The sequence below is a fragment of the Oryza glaberrima genome, chromosome 10 (genome assembly GCF_000147395.1).
Source record: "Oryza glaberrima chromosome 10, OglaRS2, whole genome shotgun sequence".
NCBI lineage: Eukaryota > Viridiplantae > Streptophyta > Magnoliopsida > Poales > Poaceae > Oryza > Oryza glaberrima.
In genome coordinates this window covers 548459-565161 of record NC_068335.1, presented here as the reverse complement: position 1 = coordinate 565161, position 16703 = coordinate 548459, and the positions used below count along the sequence as shown (strand labels likewise).

The 16703-nt window shown below is 42.5% G+C and overlaps 1 pseudogene; it reads right to left on the bottom strand.

The window, feature by feature from the left end:
* Positions 1-3269: 3269 nt before the first annotated feature.
* Positions 3270-6544, bottom strand: LOC127785703 (uncharacterized; annotated as a pseudogene).
* Between the last annotated feature and the right edge of the window lie 10159 nt (positions 6545-16703).

Here is a 16703-nt window from a genome sequence, read left to right as displayed (position 1 = left end):
CTGGGTTGAGCGTTCCACCGTGAGCATAGTAGCAGAACTTCGATCGTTCCGGCCAATTGGCGGTTGCCGGTTCGATACCCCTCTCAATCAAGCTAGCCTCCATCTCCTCCCACTTCGGCATCGCGACGCTATAGCCTCCTGACCCCAAGTGGTGATGGTACTTCTTCTTGGCGGCATTTTCTTTGTTTCTTTTCATCATCGCATGCCCTTGTTCACCTGTCTTATATGCAACAAACTCGTCCCAGTGATCCCTTAGCTTCGGGAATGTGTCGAAGTTCGGTGTCTGCCCCTTCAGGATATATTTCTTGTACAGCTCTCCCTTGAAGCTCTGAAACTGTTCTGCCATTTTCTTCAGAGTCCACCTTTTCACTTTGTCCTCTGTACCCGCGGGAAGGGTGAATGTCTCGAGCATTGTGGTCCACAGCATCTCTTTCTCTGAATCTGGGACAAAGCTCTCATGATGTCCGCGTGCCCTTGTTCTTCGCCAGTACACCGTACTGACAGGCACGTTATCCCGCACAACCCTACCGCTGTGACGTACATAGTTCTTGGCGGCTTCGGCCGGGGCACTAGGACGTCCATCTTCTTCCACTTCCGTTATGATGTGCCGACCCTCAAGCTTCTTCGCTGCACCTCGTTGCCCGCGTGCCCTCTTCTGTCCAATGGAGGGTTGACTACCACTAGCCTCCTCCTCCTGGTTCCCCTCCACATCCCTTTCCACGTGTCCCTGCTGGTTCCCCTCCGCATCCCTCTCCATGTTCCCTTCCTCATTCAAGTACTGGTTTGGATCCTCATTCCCCTCTTCTTCATTCCAGTACTGGCTGCTTCCCTCCGCGATTGTATCGTACAATATCTGTTCCTCATCGCGGTCAGCCATCTGTTGATACAAGAAACATCTGCTAAGTCACGAGACATTTATGTTTTAACAATCTAAGTCATGTATGCTAAGTGTAAATGTTGTACATTAGAACCCTACACAACCTTACGTGCTAAGTCTAATTACAAATCGTGATATAAGCTAAGTCTAGGTGACGTATATTATACAACCCTAGCTAGTAAATAATTATATACTAAGTCTAATTACAAATAAAATAATCTTATATTAAAACATTACATGCTAAGACTAAAATAGTCATGTATATGCTAAGTGTTTCGTGCGTATATGCTAAGTCTAATTAAGACTACATTAGTCAATTGTTAGGAGTCGCACCAATTCCGTAGTCAATAATTACATAATAATTCTAATTACAAATAAAGTAATCTTATATTAAAACTCAAATAATATTACATGCTAAGACTGAAAGAGTCATGTATGCTAAGTGTAACTGTCGTATATGCTAAGTCTAATTAAGACTAAAATTGTCAATTGCTAGGAGTCGCACCAATTCCGTAGTCAATAATTATATACTAAGTCTAATTACAAATAAAATAATCTTATATTAAAACTCAAATAATATTACATGCTAAGACTAAAATAGTCATGTATGCTAAGTGTTTCGTGCGTATATGCTAAGTCTAATTAAGACTACAATAGTCAATTGCTAGGAGTCGCACCAATTCCGTAGTCAATAATTAAATACTAAGTCTAATTTGCAATAAAATAATCTTATATTAAAACTCAAATAATATTAGAACACTACACAATCTTATATGCTAAATCTAATTACAAGTCTAATATTCTTAATTGCATTACAAATATAACAATCATTTATATTATTACGTCACTTGCCTGCACGAATTCCTTCTAGGGCTAGCTCTTCCACTCCGGCTTGAGGGACGACTCCGACAACACGTCTTTTCTGCAAGATACAAAAAAATATGTATTAGGATAAATGCGAAGTAACATATATATATTGCATTTCACGTTCACGTTCGTTCACTCGTTCTCATTCACATTCGTTCTCGTTCACGTTCGTTGTCGTTCTCGTTCACATTAATTCGTTCGATCGTTCTCGTTCTCGCTCTCGTTCGTTCGATCGTTCTCGTTCTCGTTCACGTTCTCGTGGCAACGTACGTTGACGTGTTCGTTCTCGTTCACGTGTTCGTTAACGGCGGTGTGGCGGCATCGGGCCGGCGCTTGGCGCGGCGGCGTGGCGATGGCGGCGGCGGCGTGGCGTCGGCGGCGGCGGCGTGGTGTTGCATGCGACGGCGGCATTGCGCGGCGGCAAAGGCGGCGGCGTGGCGCGGCGTCGTCGTGGCGCGGCGTCTCGTGGCGGGCGGCGCGACGGAGAGAGAGATCGAGATCGAAGATCGATGAAGGGAGAGGCGGCGGCGGCTCTCACCCCAGAGATGCGGCGGCGGCGGAGGAGGCGGAGGCGGTGGCGAGGACGACAAGCTCGAGACGACGGCGAGATACGGCGGCGTCGGCGCGGGGATTTGCCCTAGGCAGTGGCGGCAAAGGAGAGAGGCCGAGAGAGATCGATCGGCCGAAAACGTTAAGTGTTGGTGGAGAAGACGAGGGCGCGCATCGGGAATATATATAGCCCTCGATCTTTAGTCCCGGTTGTTCTCATCAACCGGGACTAAAGATATTTCCCCGCTATTTCCAAATTCTTTTTAAACCCGGTTAGGGTTAAGAACCAAGACTAAAGATTATAGCACTGCATATTATTTTCGCTTACATATGTGTTTCTAAAATAGAAGTTAATGCATTAACATTATTTAAAGTACAAAGATTAATGACAATTACTTCGAAAAATTATTTTTGTCTGTAATAAATTAAGTGGATAAATCGTAATAAGCAAATATATGACTTAAAATTAATAAAAATTCCAATAATCATATATACTTAGCATATGAATGATATTATTAAATTGGTAAAAACTCTAATTAAGATATGTATGTACATACTGCATGATTTAAAATTAATAAAAATTGTAATCATCATATATACTTAGCGTAGGAATTATATAAAATTAAATGTTAAAAACTCTAATTAACATATGTAAATGCCACATGCATGATTTAAACCTTTTAAAAATTCGAATAGTCATATATAAGTAGCATATGAAAGATAGTAAATTAAATTGTGAAAAACTCTAATTAACATCTGTAAATGCCACATGAATGATTTAATACTTTTAAAAATTCTCTAGTCAATTATAATTAGCATATGAATGATATTCAATTAAATGTAGCATATGAATGATAGTAAATTATGCCATACATCAATTGATTTATATGGATAATCAATACATCCAAAATAGTTTACATCGTGCACACAATAATTACGGCATTACATCGGTGGTGACGGTTGACCGCACGTACTTTCTCCTCACTATTGTTCCCTCCTTGTGATCGCTGCGTGAGTAAGGGGTGTCTTCATTTGATAGGAGGATGCTAGGGTCAATCGTCACCGTGAAAGGGGGTTGCCCATCCAACTGATCGTAATCCTCGTCAGTCTTGTCCTCAACTCCGACGATTTTTCTTTTGCCTGGGAGAACCACTTGACGCTTAGGCTCGTCAGGCCCTCTGCCCTTCTTTCCTTTGCTAGACATGTCCTTCACGAAAAAGACTTGCGTTACATCATTGGCAAGGACAAAAGGTTCGTCCGTGTATCCAACCTTGTTAAGGTCAACAGTTGTCATACCACTGTCATCAATCATTACGCCTCCACCAGTCAACCTAACCCATTGGCACCGGAACAGAGGAACCTTGAGAGGACCATAGTCAAGTTCCCATATATCCTCGATGGCACCGTAATACGTGGCAGTTGTTCCATCGTGTCCCATGGCATCGACACGAACAGCGCTGTTTTGGTTCGTGCTCTTCATGTCTTGGGCTCTCGTGTAGAATGTGTACCCATTGATCTCATAACCCTGGAATGTCGCGATCGACCCAGACGGTCCCCTCGCCAGGAAGGCAAGTTGTTGGTTGATCGACTCGTTACCCATGAGATGTTGTCGTAGCCACGTAGGGAAAGTATCAATGTGATGCCGTGTAATCCATGCATCGGACTTACCGATGTTCCTGACACGAACTAGAGCCAAGTGCTCCTCGATGTAAGGAGCTACCAATGAAGAGTGTTGCAGAACAGTGAAATGGGCTTTACGGAATAAATTGTTGTCTACCATCATTATTGCTTTCCTTCCGAGAGTTCCCTTTCCCCGTAGTCTCCCTTCATGGCGTGATTCAGGTACCCCGATTGGGCGAAGGTCTTCGATAAATTCTACGCAAAATTCGATGACCTCCTCTGTTCCATAACCCTTGGCGATGCTTGCCTCTGGACGAGCACGGTTACGAACATATTTCTTCAGAACGCCCATATACCTCTCGAAAGGAAACATGTTGTGTAGGTACACAGGCCCGAGAATATGGATCTCTTTCACAAGGTGACAAAGCAGATGCGTCATTATATTGAAAAATGAAGGTGGAAATATCAACTCAAAACTGACGAGACATTGCACCACTTCATTCTGAAGGGCTTCTAATCTATCCGGATCGATGACCTTCTGCGAAATTGCGTTCATGAATGCACATAGCTTTGTTATTGTTGCCCGGACATTGTCTGGAAGGATACCCCTTATTACAACTGGTAGCAGTTGTGTCATCAACAGGTGACAGTCATGAGACTTTAGTTTTGTGAACTTCTTCTCCTTCGTGCTTATTATTCGCTTGATATTCGTGGAGTATCCAGACGGTACATTTATGCTCTCCAAGCATTCAAACATACTTTCCTTCTCTGCCTTGCTAAGAGTGTAGCTGGCTGGACTCAAGTAATGGCTTCCTTTCTCCTTTGGTTCCGGGTGAAGGTCGCCGTGTTGTTCCATATGCTTCAGATCATTACGTGCTTCCAGTGTATCTTTCGACTTTCCGTATACACCTAGGAAGCCAAGAAGGTTTACGCAAAGGTTCTTAGTGAGGTGCATCACGTCGATTGCGTGGCGTACGTCCAAGAATTCCCAATATGGTAACTCCCAAAATATAGAGTTCTTTTTCCACATCACCGCGTGACCATCTTCGCTCTCTATAGGCTGGCTTCCAAGCCCCTTTCCGAACACTACTTTAAGATCTTTAACCATAGCAAACACTGTTTTCCCGCTACGATGTTTAGGCTTCGTACGGTGGTCGGCCTTATGTTCGAAGTGCTTGCCTTTCTTCCGTACCGGGTGGTTTGCTGCAAGGAATCGACGATGACCCATGTATACAACCTTCCTACAGTACTTAAGATACGTACTTTCTGTTTCATCCATACAGTGAGTGCAAGCCTTGTACCCCTTTTTGGACTGTCCGGATAGGTTGCTAAGTGCAGGCCAATCGTTGATGGTTACGAACAGCAGCGCTCGTAGGTTAAACTCCTCCTGTTTGTCCTCGTCCTACACGGGGACACCTTCCTTCTTCCACAACTGTTTAAGATCTTCGACCAGTGGTCTTAGGTACACATCGATGTCGTTACCAGGTTGCTTGGGGCATTGAATAATAATCGGCATCATTATGTACTTCCTCTTCATGCATAGCCAGGGGGGAGGTTGTAGATACACATCGTAACGGGCCAAGTGCTATGGCCGCTGCTCATCTCTCCAAAAGGATTCATGCCATCCGTACTCAAACCAAACCGTATGTTTCGTGCGTCCTTTCCAAATTCTTTAAATTTTCTGTCGATGTTTCGCCACTGCGAACCATCGGCGGGGTGTCTCAGCATCCCGTCCTGTTGACGCTCTTCAGCGTGCCATCGCAACATTCTAGCATTCCCCTTGTTCCTGAACAAACGCCTTAGCCGTGGTATTATAGGGAAATACCACATCACCTTAGCAGGAATTCTCTTCTTTGTTAGCTGCCCGTCAACTTCTCCTGGATCGTCTCGTCTAATCTTGTATCGTAGTGCTTTGCAAACAGGGCATGCTTCTAGGTTCTCATACTCCTCACCGCGATATAGGATACAATCGTTCGGACATGCGTGAATCTTATGAACTTCCAGTCCTAACGGGCAGACTATCTTCTTAGCCTCGTACGTTGTCTCGGGCAATTTGTTTCCCCCCGGAAGAATGTTCTTGACGAGTTTCAATAAATCGCCAAATGCCTTGTCACTAACCCCATTTTTTGCCTTCCATGGCAAGAACTCCAGAGTGGTATCAAACTTTTTGTGCCTCTGCTCGCAACCTGGGTACAACGAAGTTCTGTGGTCCTCCAACATCTTGTCCAATTTATGGGCCTCCTTTTCACTTTCGCAGTCCTCCCTGGCGTCCTGCAACATCTGACCAAGATCATCCGCAACGTCGTTACCATTAGCAGCTATTTCCTCCTCCCCCGTTTGATTTTCTTCAAATCCAACATACTGAGCAAAGTCCGGAATATTGTCGTCTTCCACTTCATCTTCTTCCATTTCAACACCTTGCTCTTCGTGGGATGTCCAACAATTATAGCTTGGCATGAACCCCGACACAAACAAGTGGAAATGAATAGTCCTAGATGCAGAATACTCCTTCTGATTCTTACACTTATTGCATGGACAACAAATAAAACCCCTTTGCCTGTTAGCTTCGGCCACTCTCAAAAAATAGTGCACGCCGTCAATAAACTCTTTGGACCGCCGGTCAGCGTACATCCATTGCCGATCCATCTACATGAGTCAAAAAAAACCGTACACAAATAATTATTCTTACAATAATGACAGTCATACAATAATTATAAGATATCTTTATTCATACAAAAATCATAAAATATTACACCAAATAATTCTTAAAAACTATTTGTAAAGTTTTAAACTAATTTTAATGTGTTTTACTTCTTTTAATTTTCATTTTAGTTTGTTTTCTATTATTTAAGATTAACTTTCACTAGAGTTTTCCTTCTCAACTATTTTATAAAACCTTGTTTAGCAAATGAACTAAATTTCTATATATTCTTTCTTCCCCACACACATTTTCTCTCTCATCAACTTACAACTAAATTTTGGAGACAAAAAAAGTGTGCAAAACATAGGTGCAAATGTAGTATGACAAAAAAAAACATTGGAGGATGAAGTTGCAAACCTTTTAGGCACCTCCGATTTGTATGTAATCACCAAAATAAATTCAATAAAAATTTTGGCATGACCTCCCCTCGTTTTTGAAGAAATTTTGAAGCTTGCTCGGGCAGCTGGAGGAGGAAGAAGACATATATATAGGGGTGGGACTTTAGTCCCTAAAGAACACCAGGATCTTTAGCCCCGGTTGGTAATACCAACCGGGACTAAAGATCCCGGGGGGGCCTGACATGCCCTGACAGCATTCGAATCGGGACTAAATCTTTAGTCCCGGTTGGTGTTATCAAATATGCCCGTTACCCTTTTGAACCGGGACTAAAGATCATCTTTAGCCCCGGTTTTTATTGCATCCGGGACTATTGTGGAAATCGGCCGACCGACGAAAGATGGTTTCTCCACCAGTGTGTGTTGTGCATTTCCTACTCTATAAATGTCAGTTGTCCTCCGTGAGATGTTGTATTGTTAATAACTTATAAATGTGATACGTGATACTGAGATGTGCACTTCTGCCCTATAAATATCAGTATGAGATGTGGTGTTCTCACTTTGAGATTTTTTTAAGGAAAGTGTTTACTATCTCAAAAGATGAAAATTTGGACTTGGCAAAGTCAACTGTGATCTGTGATATTTCCTTATGATAAAGTGGTCTCGTAGTATCGTTAGTTGCTAAGTTTTGGAATTTTTATCTATTGCTTTAGACAAAATTTCGAAGCTCAGTTTATGGGGTTTTATATTCCTATAAATATTCATTACCATGTTCGCTTTGATTCATGTTTGCTTTGTGTTTGTGTTTGATACTCCATCCCTAAATGTTTGACGCCGTTGATTTTTTTAAACATATTTGACCATTCGTCTTATTTAAAAAATTTAAATAATTATTAATTCGTCATTTGATTCATTGTTAAATATACTTTATTTATGATGATGACACAACTAGCTCGGATATAACCATGACTACCTTATGTATTAATAAACCAAAGGTGCATATGTTCTACATTACATTTACTTGTTATATATTTGAACAAATGTTGCTACACAATGAGTTTTGTGTGTTTTCGTTTGCAGAGGTACTTGCTTGGGCGAAAGAAAAGAGACCGAGCTTAAGGAAAGCATGGATGATTGAAGAAGTTGATTGGGTACCAAACCAAGACCTTCTCCAATTCTTCTTTCATCTAACCACGTCACTTTTGGTCCATAGAAGACAAGAAATGAAGTTCTACACGTTTTGGATTCGGATTCGGGCCTCTTGACAGCATCAACTTCAAACGGATCTAGCTGCTGATCTAGAAGGAATTTCGGGGCCCATAAGTACTTGTTAGAAAGCTTATGAAGTGTACTTTCAGATGGTTTTGGTCCCACGTCAAAATTCCTACCGAGCTGCCGGGAATTTGCAAAACAAGCCACGTGCCTCATCCAGTCCGAATCTGATTTGTGTTTTGGGCCTTGTAATTGTGTTGTGGGCTTAGCCCAAGGGGGTGTGCGCCCTAGGGCAACCCTAGGACGTCCCTAATCACATTTGTTCAGTAGCCGTCATCGTTTAGAGTTGGGTTTTGCTTAGATTATTCTGTCAAGAACAGTTTCGCCGCTAGATCGGTTTGTGGAACCCCAAATTCGAGTGCTTAATCGTTCATATGCAATTGTGTTGCAATCTATCTTATTCTTGCTTGTGTTCTTCGATTCGCATGCAGGGATTAACCTTCTCGGTGAGGTCAACTGGGTTTCGGCACGGTTGATAACCAGAGGAGACGTGGTGCTGCAATTGCGGGGCTCAATAGCGTGTTCGTTCAGAAGCCAGATCGAGTTGTGTCGCGACTTCGCCCAAATCGTTGTTTATCAATACCTATCGGAAGATCGGGACCTACATCCTCATCATTTTATGTACACATAGTTTTACATATTTCACAAAAGTTTTTGAATTAGACGAACGGTCAAACAAGTTTAAAAAAGTCAACGGTATTAAATATTTAGGGACGGATTTCAGAATTTCCAATTCTGATTCCAAAAAATATGGAAGCAAAAATATGTAGTTTCCACATGTTTCAGAGCAGTCTTCTCATCCCTAATTTCAATATCTAGATTCTTTCAGCATTTTAAATGTATGTTTGAACTAGAAAACATTGCTTATATCATTTGGAAATTGATATTTTGACATCAACTTTGGATTTTTACTTGTAGGATTTTTATGTTAATTAGCTTTTCAATATATTTTGCGAAAGGGCATCTAGCCTATTGGTTAAAAGAGCCTCAGTAGCACCTTATGTCCTGGGTTCACTCCCATGGGGAGCGAATTTTCCAGAATTTAACGACATTGTGCTTTCAGTGGTAAGCAACGTATTCGTTGACAGCGAGACGCCTGTGGTGACTTCGTCAATCTCCATGATTTGCTGGTCCAGTCTTCAAAAATGCTAATAGGAGTAGGGTTTGCGTACGTGCGTTCATAGAGGTGAGTGTGTGAAGATGCTCATAGGGGTAGGGTTTGCGTACGTGCGTTCGTAAGGGTGAGTGTGTGTTGTGAGTGTCTGCGTTGTACTGTGTAATTCTCAAAACAAAAAGTTTATATATATATTTTATAAAATGCTAGAGAGAAGATCATGTGTAATTATGATTGTCGCAAAATATCATGTTGCTGATTTCCATATGTGATTACATACACGTAATTAGAGGCTTTCCATAGAATATTAGTAATTGGTATAGTATGGGCTAGGAAAGCGGCTGTGCCTTGCAAGGAATAAAAATTATTGGAAAGTTTATCTATTTGTTTCTGTTTGGTGGCTGGTACAATTAAAGCGTTCCTATTTTATGGCTTCATGGACATTAATTTTATGGAGTCCGTACATCGCCATTTTATTATACAAGAGCTTGCCACGTGGGTAGACTGGTACATTTATTTAAATACTTCAAACCAGCTGGATTAGCGGCTCAAAATGGCTTTTGCCCTGGCGTGGCCCTCGCTGGTGCCGACACGTCATCCGGCGCTGGATTTTGGCTGGGTTTCGAGTCATGTGGTTGCTTGGTTCATACACCGTTCGATCATCATCGTGTGGCTCTGGCAATCATCGATACGGGCACCGCAATGGACCAATGGCAGACAGACTCAGCAAGGCCCACCTTGACAGGCGGATGGTTGACGAAAGAGAACGCAAGCAGGCGACGAAAAACACAAGCAGCTAATACTAAGTTGCTGCTTTGTTTTTGGGTAGGCGTGGTGTATGGCTCTCTCTCGCTGTTGCTGTGTACAGCCAGCCAGTGTTTGATGCACACAGTGGTAGAATATGTCCATGCCGTTCCCTTGTCCTTGTGTGACAGCATTTTTTTTTGTTTATGGGTGGATTTTAATGCGTGCTTCGAAGACCACGTCTGTAGTGGGAGCACTGTGCGCCCACTCCACTACTGCAAGAGTATGCAAGATGCCATTGGCTAGATTACTCCTGGTCTCCTCGGTCATATCGTTCCTATATGGTGGACATTGCCTACACATCCTTCATCTCTGTATTGTGGGCCCGAGCTATGTTCTACTCCATTGGTGTTGGTCTAGCGATGATATATGCTACAGTGTATGTTATCGATTTTATTCGGTGCTACAGTTGAGTAGACACAGCTGTTTGGCTGATTAGTGGGCCGGTCTGCCATTAGACGCTTAGGTGCTTGTTGCTTATTGGTGGATGTAAATTTGTAGGGTCTGAATTAATTTTTTTCCCCTTGCTCCACAGCACTACAAAATTGTTGCTTTGCTTTTCATTTTTTCCCTTCCCTTTTGCTTTTCCAGTCTCATCGGTTTCTTCACATTTGCTGTTCTCCGTTTATTTCCTGCCAAAGCTCTATCCATTTTGCCTCTACTCAATCGTCCATCCATCATTGCAAGGTAAAAGTTCGTTCGATGTGTATTCTTTCATTCTTGCACATATGCATCACCAAAAGTTTTTTCTAAATTCCATTCAAAAAAATAATCTTGGGAATCCTAAATGAAATTTAATGTGTAAAATTTTTTATTCCTCCAAGAGATTAGGTAAAATTAAATCCCTAAAACAAAAAAGTGAGTCCGATGTAAAGCTACCAAAAGAAATCAACTTATTTGTCCTGCTGCGTGCCGACGATGTTGTTGACGTGTAGAGGTCCATGAGAGTGAGACCATGGGTGACTTAATTCTCTCTGAGCAAGAAAAAAAATGATACAGTACCAATACTTTGATATATGTCCAACGCATAGGAGGTTCCAAGCTAGCATAACCACACAAACAGGTCAACCCCTTCTCAGTTCTCACCCTGCAAGGCTGCTAGACCCTCTCTTCCTCCTCATTCCTACCAGATAAACAGAGAAAGAAAAGGTCTCATAGCATAGGAACCAACGAGGCAGGACGGCAGGAGGCCTGTTCGCTTGAGGTGTCTAGCTTGGAGTGCTTGCCACTAGGAGTGAGGCAGCGAAGGGGACATGGTTGCTGGCGGCGGAGTCGATTTGATGGTGACGACTGTATGCGGTGGGTCTCGACCAGTAGTGACGAGGAAGAAGGCGTGTTCCCCGGCCGACGGCGAGGAGGCGCCGTCCCCTCGGCGGCGGGGTGAAGGCCTGCAGACGAAGGTAGTAGCAGCCCAGGCGGCGGTGAAAATCAAGAGACGAGGCGGAGGAGGCTAGCGTGACGTTAGGGAAAAAGGCGGGTCCAGATCGGCGCAGGCCCAGTGGACATGGAAGAGAGGGCCGACAAGATGAGGCTCCATGCTAGCAGTGGAGACCTGGACGGAGGGCGCTCGATCTGACCAGATCGAGTCAGCGGCGGTGGTTGGAGACGGCTTGACGTAGCCACGTGAAAAAGATGATTTTTCGCTCCTCGCAGGCTGAGAAGACGTAGGAGCGTAGGATTGGGAATGGGAGAGGAGCCCTCACTCAGCCTCAGTATTGAGAGCGAATATTACGGGATAGAAACTCCACAAGTTTAGCATCCGAGTAGGAAATCTATTAGAGCATATTTTTTTAAAGTAAAATCCTCAAAAATTAAGATTCATTGCTGCTCTTCCTTTCGATGGTGTTCAATCTTGATTTGCTTATTGATTTGCTTTGATCTTTCCATTTTGTTAGGGGAGAAGATCTGCATGGGTTGCATCGGAGCTTCAAAGGTTCTTAATTACTTTTAGTTAGACGTGCAAGAGCTGCTGGAAATATGTCACGCTCGGAAATTCACTAGTAATTTCCGAACTTATTTGTGCATAAAACCCTCGTCCAGGAATCAGCCGAGGTACACAAACTGACAATTCAATATACAAATCCATCATAATAATAACGTTACATACTTACAAAAGAAAAGAAAACAGCAGCAGAATAACGGTCTAGCGATGGCTTCAGCTCCACTCCCACAGGCAGCTCAACTGGGGTATAAGCCAAACGTCTTCTCCTTCTGGATCCTTTTTCTTCAACTGAGGTTGATTGATTATTGCAAGAATGAGCATATGAAATACTCAACAAGCCACACAGCAAATATGCAAGTGCACAAGGATACCAAAGGATGGCATAATATAGGCTCATTTGCAAAAGCAGCATTTAGCAAACATTTAAGAGAAGTAAAACAGTAGAGTAATTAATCATCAATTTTAATCAACACTGAACAGAACCCCAATGCTGCACAGGCCCAACCATCCTGAACAACCATACTCGGCTGTACAGATCTAACTCCAAACCAGGAGCTAAACAAATTATTACCAGTTATTGCATCAATAATTATTTGTGAGAGGTGTGAGACTAATCACGAAAAACATTGCTCAACCCGCCCATAACCGCGGGCACGGCTATTCGAAAAGTTTTACTCTGGCCAGAGGTGTACCACTGTACCCACAAGACACGATTCCACACATGTTGCCATGCCCCGAAGTACCACCACGGCACTGCAAAGGGGGAAATCGTGACAATACCCTTCGCACAACACAACTCACCACAGTGCACCATTCCTGGATCATAATCTCCCCCTCAAAACGAGAGGCAATGGACTCCCCAGCGACCCCCACGGACTTCTCGCAGCTTCTCAGTCTGGCACCCCGTAATGAATCATGCTATACAAAAGATAAAGCCGTTGCCCACGCTGGCTTGTGGTTGGTACGGTTAATGTTTCACAACAGTAGCTCGCGAACCGGTCCTTAATTGCCATGAGCACGACCTTCACAACCATGTGCTCACAACCCACCATTGACAAGTTTTAATTATCAATTAATTATCATAACACGATTAACCATCGTGAGCTACATTAAATATAACCATAAATAATAATGTAGTATATATGATTCATCCCATTAGTGAGCTAATGTTTCTAAGCATGGCTAAGCAATTATATATATAACATTTAGCTGAACCAAACCAATACATAAGGTTCAAGCTAATCAATTTATTACCCAAGGTATCAAGGAATAGGGCATTCAATGCAAATTGCCAATACAAAGGAATAGGTTCACACCACCCGGTGACATTCAAAAATAAATGCACAGTTGAAATAAATAGAGAATTTAAATATAGGATCAACATGCTCAAAGTATTGTGTTTAGGATCTGTGTGACTTGCCTTGCAATAATCGGTCTTCAATTAATCTTCTTGAACACTTCCGACACACTCACGAACCTTCGCAACGACGGAAACAACAAGCTAACACGCAAAACGAAGAAAAAGACTAATAAAAACCAAATAAGCAGTACAAAAAAAAGCACAAACAGTACATGTGGATATTTTTAACATGTAGATCTCGATTTTAGAAAAATTTAGCAACTTGAACCACTCGAATCGGAGTTACGATGAATTAGTTATGAATTTCTGAAGTTTTAATCTATTTGCATCTAGAAAATAAACTGGAAAAAGGAAATATGACGTCATGCTGACGTCATCATCGCCGGCATGACACGGGCGACGACCTCGCCGGCGATAGAGAGGTCGGCAGGGCTATCTAAAGGCATCTACACGTAGAGGACGACGACGCGAACTCACCTGTACTAGCAAACGCGATAGACGACGACGAATGGTGGCCGGCGGCGAGCTCTAGCGGCGGCACGGCTCGGGTCAACGTCGACGGCGGCGCTCCAGCGGTCTTCGGCGGCTGCGAAGGGGCGGCCGGGTTGCTCCTCCTCCGTGCGCACCCAACGGCAGCGAAAAGAGGCGTCGGCGACGGCACTGGCGGCGGCGCGACGCGGCTGCACGACGGCCGGCGGCGGCGGCGACTAAGACGACGCGGCGGCGGCACTACGAGCGACGAGGGAACTCGGGAGTTGGGGCAAACGAAAGGGGACGCCAAGGAGATGCTATTTATAGGCTTGGATTGAAGAGATCGGACTCCAACCGCGAGAAATCAAGCCGGGAAAAACTAGGGTTAGTTTGGAGAGATAAACTCAAAACTAATTCGATTTGGTTTATCCGGGCAAAATTGATCTCCGAAACCTTAGGGGAAAGGAAGAGGATAAGGAGGAGATGATTTCCCCTCAAGCAATCGGACTCGAGGGCGACCGATTGAGGCGGATTTGGCGGAGAGAGGCGGCGGCTCGGGCTTGGCAGCCGGCCGGCTGGAGGAAGAAGAAGGTACTGTAGCGAGGGGATGTAAAACAGACTTCTCCTAGGCTTCCACTTCCAAGGACTGATTAAAGGAGGGACAAAAAGCAGACTTCGGGAAAGAGAGGGAAAGGACTGCAGGCTGAGAGGAGACTGGGCCGAGAGTGAGAGGACTTTTCCTAATTCGGCCCGAAAAGGAAAAGGTGAATTTTAATTACTTTTCCAATTAAATTAATCACTGAAATGATCTTTGAATTGTTAAAAATACTTCTATTGCTCAAATAATTTCAAGAAAAATCTTGAAAATACTTGGACCCTCAAAGTATTTAACAAAATTATAATCAGACCATTTAATGATTAATTTAATATGTGGATAATTACTGAAATGTTCTTTGTATGATTAAAATTAGGAATTGAGCTCCGAAAAATCCGAGAAAATTCCAGAGAGTATAATTAACCATGGAGAATTTAATAAAAATTAAATCTAGCCGTGCTTTATATTTAGGAAATTTTATTTCCCACATTTAACTTCACTTGTAAATTAATGAACATTTAATATAAATTCTAATAATGATTTATTAAATAATTTATAAATCCTAAGACGAAAATCAGGATGTGACAAAATACTTGGCAGGTAATTTCAGTTCATCCTTCTGTTCAGTCTGGCATTTCTCTGAGGAGTTCTTCTACTGTTACACGTTAGATTTAAACTTGTTAGTGTCTAACCATGATGTTTGTACCATGCAGCTCTGGTTGTTTATTCGCTCAAGATAGTGTTGGTTCTCTTTCCTTGCTGCGAAGCTTGCTGTTTCAGTCTATTGTTTAATTAGGGGTTGATATTGCTCTTGTTTCCCTGCCTTTTCCCCTTCCTGTCAGTTCGGTTTGCCTTTGTGCTGAAGGTATTTTCTTCTTTATTGTAATACATTACTATATTTCTCTGGTAGTTTAATTCTTTGCATGATATTATATGGTATATGTGTGCCCCAGTAAGTTTATGTGTGTGCAACTGCAGTTCCTCCCTAGCTTTGTCATTTTTTTTATATAATTAGATGGTTCTATGCTGTGTGCATATAGTGAAAGTGATCCCTTCTTCCCCTTATAGTTTTGGGTATTAGTAGCAAAAGAGAGACGCTACAAGTTACAATTGTCACAATTGTTATAACGATCAATTTGTTCCTTTTACTATCTGTTAAGTCGATGGGTGTGCATAGCTTTCTTCTCAACTTTATCTTGCGATGATAGTATGTCGCCTTCTTTTATATACATACTTCTTACCTTCTCCTCGGTATTTCGTCATTAGATATATGGTCAAAGCTTATGTTTCCAACTTTCCATGGCCATCTTTCTTCCTTTGTAGTTAGCCATAGATGTCTCTCATGTTTCCCTACTGAATATTGCTGTACGACAGCTCATGCTTCCGACCCCTTCTTTTCTTTGGGAATTTCATTATGATGATAGGTTGCTTGCAGCCATAGAACTACTTGTTCCATCCATTGTTGTCCCAGTTGAGTTGTAGCCATTATTTTTTTTGGTGAAACGACAGATCTCATTGAAACTACGCACGAGCCTGTAGCTACTGACTATATGATTTTGTAGAGCACGATTATAGTTTTCAGTCAATGGTAGTGCACAGAAAGTTAGGACGATCTGCCCTTTAATCTGCTTCTAGGTTGTATTTGACGGTTTAAATCATGCCGATCATACAGACAATCACTTTCTAACGATATCACTTGCGCATGTTGTTCAATATAGTTTAGTTATTTTATTGACAATAGTAAGCTCGGATTCATATCATTGTAGTTTTTTTTATTGTTCCTATGTGTGCGTACTTTAAATCCATATAGGCCCTTCTGCAGGACTGCAGCTATGCTTAACTTAATATCATGAACATCTATAATGTAATATGGAACAACGGACCATGTGTTGTTTTATCTCTTGATTTAAGTTGGGGCCTGTATTTTCTTCCCTCAATTCCTTCAATCTGTATGCGTGAAATGTTTTCACAGATGAATGAAGAAAGTACCAATAGAGTACGCAGAGTTCGTGCTAGCCGACAAAGACGGGTTGCAAATATTCTTTCTCGGCAACCTGTGATGCATATAGAACATGCTATAATCATACCAAATCAAGCGAGTGAACAAAGTGACCGTAAGAGATCACTCATGGATTTTACACCTGAATTGACTAAATTAAATAGACAAAGGCGTTGCTTCTTGCGTTCAAAAATACC